This window comes from Urocitellus parryii, chromosome 11, assembly GCF_045843805.1.
Source record: "Urocitellus parryii isolate mUroPar1 chromosome 11, mUroPar1.hap1, whole genome shotgun sequence".
NCBI lineage: Eukaryota > Metazoa > Chordata > Mammalia > Rodentia > Sciuridae > Urocitellus > Urocitellus parryii.
Window position 1 is genome coordinate 37260226 of NC_135541.1, and position 8187 is coordinate 37268412.

The following is an 8187-nucleotide window of genomic DNA, read 5'->3' on the forward strand; positions in this document are numbered from 1 at the left end:
AATGAGGAGAGTGGCATCTACAGAATGGGTCAAGGCATGGTGGTGCATGCGAGAGCGCTGCACACAGGGAGTCTGGAGGTGTGCTCTCCCTTATCCTACATTCCATCTGTATGAAATCCAAATGCTACACAGACCTCAGGGCTTCTTGTATTTTTCATTTTTAACCCATCCCTCCTTGAAGTGACCTCTGGGTGGGGCCTCCTGCTGCCAGGCTGCCTTTCCCTCCAATCAGCAGCCTGGTCATGGCTTTTCCCCTGGTCCCCAGGGGAGGTGGTGGAGAAGGAACAAAGGCTGCCACCTGCCAGGGTCATTAGGGTGTGTCCAAGCTACCCACACAGTCAACCCTGGGCGCCTGGGTGTCTGTCGGGCCCTGTTGTGCCAACTCCCACGAGCTGAGCTCTGAGGACCCACTCTTAAACTTCTAGGGGGGGTCTCTTGCCATAAGATTACCCTTCCCTCCATGGCTGGCTCTGCAGAACCCCGGAGCTAGGGGACACAGGATGTCTCTGAAGGAGTGTGAGCTCCACAAGGTTGTGAGTACATCATCCAAGGTCGGGGAACTGATGCTGTGTGTTTCTGTTGCTGGGCACACATGTGTACCCATCTCTGGGTGTACATTTGTCATCACCTGGGCACATTCTTTCCTGGGTATGTGAGTCACTTCAACATCTATGTAATGAACACCAAGTACACTAGTCTCTGGGTGTGGCTGTCCCTTTCTGAGTGTGAATATGCTCTTGTGTGACTACTCACTGCTGTGCATTCATATCTGTTTCTTTGCACACAAATCCATCTTTGCACACACTCATGGATCACACATGCAGTGCTTCTGTCTCTGTGCATGTATCTATGGCTCTACTTCTATATCTGAATGTACTCTGTTGTCAATGTGTCTATTTCTCCCTATGGATATATTCAAAGATTTCTGAGTGAATGTCCTCATTGAGTATATACATCCATGTCTCAGCACAAATCAGCACAAATGCCATAGCTGTGCATGTGCACAATTTTCCCAGGGACAAAGTGCCCCTCCATAGGCACACATAGTCCCACAGGGATGCAGCTTCTGCTGCTGTACAGATCTGTGTCTCTGGGTGTGCACATCTGTGCCTGGTGCATGTAGCTATGACAGCACATGCTTACATAGCTCAGGGCTGCACATCAGCACCCCTAGATGTCAGCGTGGATTTCTGGGAGTGGATGTCTATAACTGGGGTTCCTCTCTGCATCAGTTCTGACTTCATTTCTGTATCTGTCACTGGTTTCTGGGTACAAGAATGGTGTCTTCCCTATTCCCTGGGCCAGTCATGAGGACTTGGCAGAGGACAGGGCCAGGGAGGTCTGTCCACCCCTGGGGTCTCGTGGCTGGGTCCCAGGAGCCACATCTCCCTCTTACTAAAGGTCAGGGGAACCTTGGAGAATTTCCCCTGAGTGTGGCCCTGGGGCAGAGGCCAGGAGGTAGGGACATGGAGCAGCTTCCACCTTCAGCTCCCTGAAGTCAGTAGGGTCTAGCCTTGTCTGGTGATGGCATGTCATGCCCCACACTTAACACCGGAGCCTGTTAGGAAGTCACGGGGTCTACACCATGGGAAAGTGTGTGTGCAGAGCTTGGGGTGTCCCTGGAAGACGGAGGAGGGGAAGGAGATGAGGAATGGAACACAGGAAAGAGAAGCGACAGGTCCAAGAGAAACCGGGGAAGCCGGGAGCAAGGGAGGTGATGGGGTGGGCTGGGGTCCCCAGGTGGTGGAAGGTGGCTTATGGGGTTTGGGTGGGTCCTCGCACCTCTGGGAGCCAGACCCTCACCCCAGGGCTAGGAGGCCACATCCTCTCTTTCTGAGTCTCTATTGTTCTCTGGCAGTCACTCTGTCCTGTTCCTGGTCCCAGAGGCTGGGGTATGGAAACCACATCAGAAATGACATCCCAGAAGTCTAGATGGGGCCAAGGATAAGTGTTCCAAAGAGCCCCGAGACAAGGGCGTGACCTTCTTGGCCTCCAATTCCTGGGTAGTTGAGAAGAAAGTAAGGAAGGGTTGGAATTGCTGCCATTTGCAGACCCCCACCCCAGCTCTGCACCCTTGTTCACTGAGACTCCACCCTGCAGGGAAGGAGGTCCTGTTTCCATGTCACAGATGAGAAAACTAAGGCCCAGCACCCGAAAAGACCTGCTCCTAGACCTGGGGCTGGGCAGAGCTGGGGCCTGCTGTCCTGGGACTGGCAGGAGCTTGGGGAGTCAGGCAGAAAATAGGCCCCTTCAGAGGGAAGCTACCCCTCCAGCAAGGGGCAATTGCTCTCACCTATATTTGAGTAGAGTAAAGGTTTGGGTTTGAATCTCCCCAGACTTGGATCCTAGTTCCACATCTGATATGCTGTGTAACCTTGGTCAAGTTGGTTCCCACTTTGAGCCTCAGTTTCTACAATGTGTGAAGTGGGGTTCCTAGTCTTACCCTACCTCATTGGACTGCTGGGGACTAACCACATGATCCTGGAGGAAAGGGGTTCACAGATGATGCGGCGCTGTCCCACGGCAGGGATCTGCTTTCGCAGGTGGCTGAGCACTGACAGCAGCTAGTACGATGACTCAAGTGGACATGTTCTGAGCTGGGATTCTGCCAGCTTGATGCACAGTCACTTCATCTAAGGCTCACTGTGCCCTCTGAGGATGCAGCACTGTCCACCTCACATAATGGGAAGCTGGGGAGAAGTTGCTACCCAGGCTCCCACAGCCCCTAAGCAGCCAGGACTTCCTGCCTGCAACAGGAGCTCTGGGCCGCCAGATGGGGTCACTAGGGAAGCCTTAGAGAGAGGATTTGCAGAGGCCCAGAAGGCAGAGGGGGTGAGGAGACACACAAAGCAAGCCTCCCGCTGGCCCAGCCTCTCTCCTCCCCCTCCTTTGATGACTAATTAGCCTTACTTCTTTGGCCAGGCTGGGCGCTAACAAGCCAAGGTGCAGCAGAGGAAGTCCATGGTTACATAAGGGAAACTGACCCACGGGAGCCCGCTGGGATGGCTGTTCTGGACTGTGACCTCCAGACAGTCGTCTGGAAGGTTTTGCTGCCCCATCTCACCCCTTGGGGCCTCCTGTCCTCTCCCCTTCTCATCCTCTATTCCTCAGCTGCTCATTCACAACCAGGTCTCAGGGACAAGAGCAGCTCCGTGCAGAGCCTTCCAACATGCTTTGTACTGACACCAAGCCTGGAAACTCCCTGCTCCACAATGAAGCTTTCAAACTTCAACATGTGGGGAAGCATATACCGGTACCAGAGGTAACAAAGCAACCATTGAGTTCCTACTGATTTCCAGGCACATTCTTATACAGCCATATATCAAAGCTATGAGACCTTAGGCAAATTCTTTAAACTTCCCTCCAAGCCTCCGTCTCCTCATCTGTAAAATGGGAATCATGAGTTAGTATTTGTAAAGAGTTTAGAAGAGACATGTCCATGTGATAAGCTGTATTTACACATTCATTTAAATTAACTTTAAAGTCTTTATAACAACTTTACAGGGTATGGAGTATCAATTCCACTTCACTGTATGGTGAGTGGAGTTCAGAGATCATTGCTTTTAACAAGCATTTATTGAGCACCTACTCTGCCAGGTTTGAAACTTTATGCACTTCATCTCATTTAATCCCCATAGCTGAGGAGGCATTAGTATCCCTCAATATTTCCAAACACCCACTTGTGGGCAGTCCTACCCTAGTTGACACCCCTGGCTGGTTATTATCTTCCAGCACATGGACACCAGGACAGCAGAGATCTAACAGGTCTGGGCCACCAGATGGGGTCACCTAACAGGTTCAGTGCTATATTTCAGCCTATGGTGCAGAGTTAAGTGGTTAACAAATAGCTAATGAGAAAAGGAATAAAAATATTCCCAGTTTTCAAATATGGGAACTAAAGTTCAAAGAAGTGAAGTGATTTGCCCGAGATCACACAGCTGCTCAGTGGCAGAGCTCAGGTTTGAACCTTCCATGTGACTAGCTTGAGAGCCTATATTCTTTTTTTTTTTTTTAAGAGAGAGAGAAGAGAGAAGAGAGAAGAGAGAGAAAGAAGAGAGAGAGAGAGAGAGAGAGTTTTTAATATTTATTTTTCAGTTTTCAGTGGATACAACATCTTTTTTTATTTTATGTGGTGCTGAGGATAAAACCCATCACCCTGTGCATGCCAGGTAAGCGCATTACCACTTGAGCCACATGGAGCCCCATTTGTGGAAAGGAAGAAGAGGTCTGAATTGGGGTGCAAAGTCAGGGTGGTATAGATGTCTGCAGGGGCAGGTAACTGAGACCAAGACCCTGCAGACCCCTTCACAAGTGCCCTGGCTTCCTCCTTTCTCCACTTGGCCCACCCATATCTCCCCAGGCTGCCTGTCAAGCTGGTCAGGGGAGCAGTGCTTCCTCATCAGGTCTTCCATCAAGAAGCGGGGCCAGCCGAGCTCCCACAAGTCCAAAGGCCGAAGCTCCCATGCTCAGCCTCCTGGCTGCTCGAAGGCTCACACAGGAGCTCAAGGTGAGTGCAAGTATGCCCAGTGGAGGAGGCCAGAGGGGATGCAGAGGGCTTCAGAGAGCAAGCCCATCCCTTCTGCCTATTTTCTGGGTGTGTAAGCTGAGGCCCAGAGGGAATAGAAAGATCCCTGCACTCACTGAGTGTCCGCTGAGGATCAGGGAGAGTGCAAGACTTTGCACGTTGCTGTAACAGCATTTGCAGAGCCCAGGAGGAGGTGCACACCCCTGGAATCAAGGCCCTCAAGAACCCAGCAGAAAACACAGCAGGTGTTTAGACATATTTGCTCCATACCCAAAATGAATGAGTCGTGCAATCCTCAGAATCATTGGGGAAGGTGGGAATTACCATCTCACGGAGGAAACAGGCTCAGAAAGGAGGGAATTGACCACAGCTTCAAATGCTGCCGAGAATGACACCAGGGACCTTATTGGGGGCAGCTGCGGTAGAAGGGGAGTGCGTGCCAGATGGAAGTGGAGTGAGAAGTGGAGGGTGCCGCAGTCCGGCAAAATGCCAGGCGCCATCCAGACTTATTTACAGACCTTAACAGGAGGGAGGTGAGAGCGGAGGCTGTACAGGTTATGGGCAGCTCTCCAAGGATAGGCTGAAAATATGAAGGTGAGAGAGAGAAAAATAGAAGGAACATACTGGAATAGCATGAAGGTAAGGTGGGCTGTTGTGTGTTTCACTGCTTTAGCACGGGGGAAACCGGGACAGGCTTCAGGGCTAGTGGAAGGAGCCAATAGACAGATTCTGGAGAGTCCCTGGAGGAAAAGATCCTTACTCAGAGATTCAGAGAACCACTGAACTGGGCCTGAAGGCTTGCCTCTTTGTAAAGACCTCCAGTTTCCTCAGAGGGGCAGAGGAAGGCAGCTGAGCAACTTTACATACACAATCTCCTATACTCCTCCAAGCCACCTGGGAGGAAAGGAATTAGCACCCTCATTTTACAGAGGAGTGGTAGCTAATCCATGGTCTTGTGGATTCCATCAGCTTCTTTATTCATTCATCAGTCACCACGGCAACACTTACGGTCCACTGTGCTGGATGGGGGGATAAGTGGGGAGGGGACACTGTATTGAGCCCAGCCTCGTGCAATAACACCATTTTCTTCTATCACTATTTTACCTCTCTAACATCTATTTCTTTGCTACTGATCCCTAAAGACTAAGCATTAAGGGAGATCATGTACGGAATGCTGTTGATTTGCCACCTGTACACCCTGCCCACCCTGGAAGCACCTGCCAGAAGTTTCCATGTGCCTTGCTAGTTCCAGGTTTCTTACCTGAGGGTTTTTCAGGCTGCCAACACTGAGGCCACTCAGGACAGGCCAAACATGCCTGTTCAGCCAGTAAGGGAGTAGGCTTGTGGTGGATAAATGCCCAGCTTCCTTGTCCCTCAGTGGCATGATTCTGAGGTGTGTTCCACTGTCTTTTGCATGGACCACGGCAGGCGGATCTCCAGTTGCTGCCAGGGGTAACCTGCCCACCCACACCCTTTATCATCTTTCCTTCCCAACTGTCTCACCATGTTTCCCTGAGTTACCTCCCACATAAACTTCTTGTACCCAAATCCTTGCTCAGAGTCACCTTTGGGACAAACCCAGCAGTCGACATTCAGCAAATGTTCACCTCAATGCTTGTCCATATTTTTACAGAACCGGACATCTACGAGGACACAACTGGAACTGCATCACCGTCTACCAATCTGCACCATCCAGGAGCAAGTACGGGCCAGCAGCCTGCGGGTGCAATGAGGGTGAGTGGGCCAGGCTGTGGGCCCCAAGGCACCTTTTTTTATAGACTGAAAACTGGATTAATCTCTGCCATCCACACAGCACTATGCAGTTTATAAAGCTGTTTTCTTTTTTTTTTTTTTAAGAGAGAGTGAGAGAGGAGAGAGAGAGAGAGAGAGAGAGAGAGAATTTTTAATATTTATTTTTTAGTTCTCGGCAGACACAACATCTTTGTTGGTATGTGGTGCTGAGGATCGAACCCGGGCCGCACGCATGCCAGGCGAGCGCACTACCGCTGAGCCACATCTCCAGCCCCCTATAAAGCTGTTTTCTTGTGTTTAGATTCTGCATTGCATTTTCCATACCAGGGTTCCAAATCATATGCTCCAACTCAGGGGTCTATGTCCAGCATATTTGACCTCAAATTCTGTTTGTTGCAAACACACCCCCTCGCCCCCCTCCTCTTCTCCTTCCAGGTTCCCTCATGGTCAGCCAGGCCAGAGGTGAAGTTCCCCTGTGTCCAGGCAGAGGAACTGATGCAGACCCACCTGCCCTCCAAGCTGGCTGGTGTGGCCTACCATCCAGGCCAGTGTGCCTACCTGGCTGCCATTCTGAGTCCTGAGATCAGGGACCTGGTCAAGGACATCACCCCACCCCGCTATAAGCTAGTGTGTTCTGTCAGCATTGGGAGTAAGGGGCATGATGGTGTGGTGGTCGCCAGCAAGAGCCTATGGGACCCACATGCAGACCGATTTGCCACCTCCTACTAAGTGAACTCCATACTCTTCTGCATGGCATTGGTGCATGTCATCTATTTAAAATGAGCCTCGTGGGGTGGGGGCCTGGGATCCACATAGGGTCCCATAATAAGGCCTGGCATGGAAACTCAGTTCCTAGCCCACTAGTCAGTGACCACCTGTGTGTGTAGCAGCCACCTGGCAAGGACAGCAGCTTCCCTGATCCTTCGCCAACTAAAAAGAAAGGGAGCAAGGTGCATCTCCCCCGACCCCTCGACCCCTCGGCAAGCTGCCAGACCACACACGCTGTTGCCGCCTCTGCCTCTGGCTGGGATCATGTCAGCCACGCGCAGCTCCCAGCTGGGTGTGCAGATCAGAAGCTCTGAGCCGCAGCTATCTATGTCTTTGATTAATAAAAAATGGGAGATAAATTAATAATGACTTAATACTTGCAATTTGGGATCAAAATCTTCCAAAGCATGGGGAAAATAATAAAAAGAGGAGTTTTTTTTTCATTTGAGTCAGGGTCTTGCTATGTTTCCCAGGCTGATCTTGAACCCTTAGGTTCAAGTGATCCTCCTGCCTCAGCCTCCTGAACAGCTGGGACTACAGGCACGTGGCACCCTGCTGGGCTGGGGAATTCTGGACAATAAAACATAGGAATAAATGCCATCAGTCATGAGCCAAGTGCTGTTGGGTAAGGCCATTCAAGAGTAGCCTCACAGCAAGGTGCTATGCTTAGGTGCACACATGTATCCCTCATCCTCACTGGGATGAAGGACAGATAACCTGGGAGAGGGTGCTACCTTCCACCATCTTACAGAGCAAACTCAGACTCAGAGAAGCCCAGTTAGTTCTTGTGGGTCACAGCAGAGAATCAGTGAGAGGCTTGAACTTGGTCTGCTTCATTTAAATGGAAAAACAAAATAATCCCCCCCCCCAAAAAAAAGGAGGAGAGGGAAAAGCCTACAACAGTGGTGTCTGGCAAATCATTATGGGTTAAGTTTATGGGGAAAAGAAGATGTCCAAGCAGAAGGAACACCCAGTCAGCAGGAGTGCTGGGAATGATTTATACTCCTTCTTGCTGGGTCCCTGACATCTAGAAGAGGGCCTGGCATGGTACAAGCTCACAGTCTTGAATGAATGACTGAAGAGCTTGGAGGCATAAAGGGAATAACCTGTGTGAGGTGGGAGAGAGGGAGTGGATGTTTGTA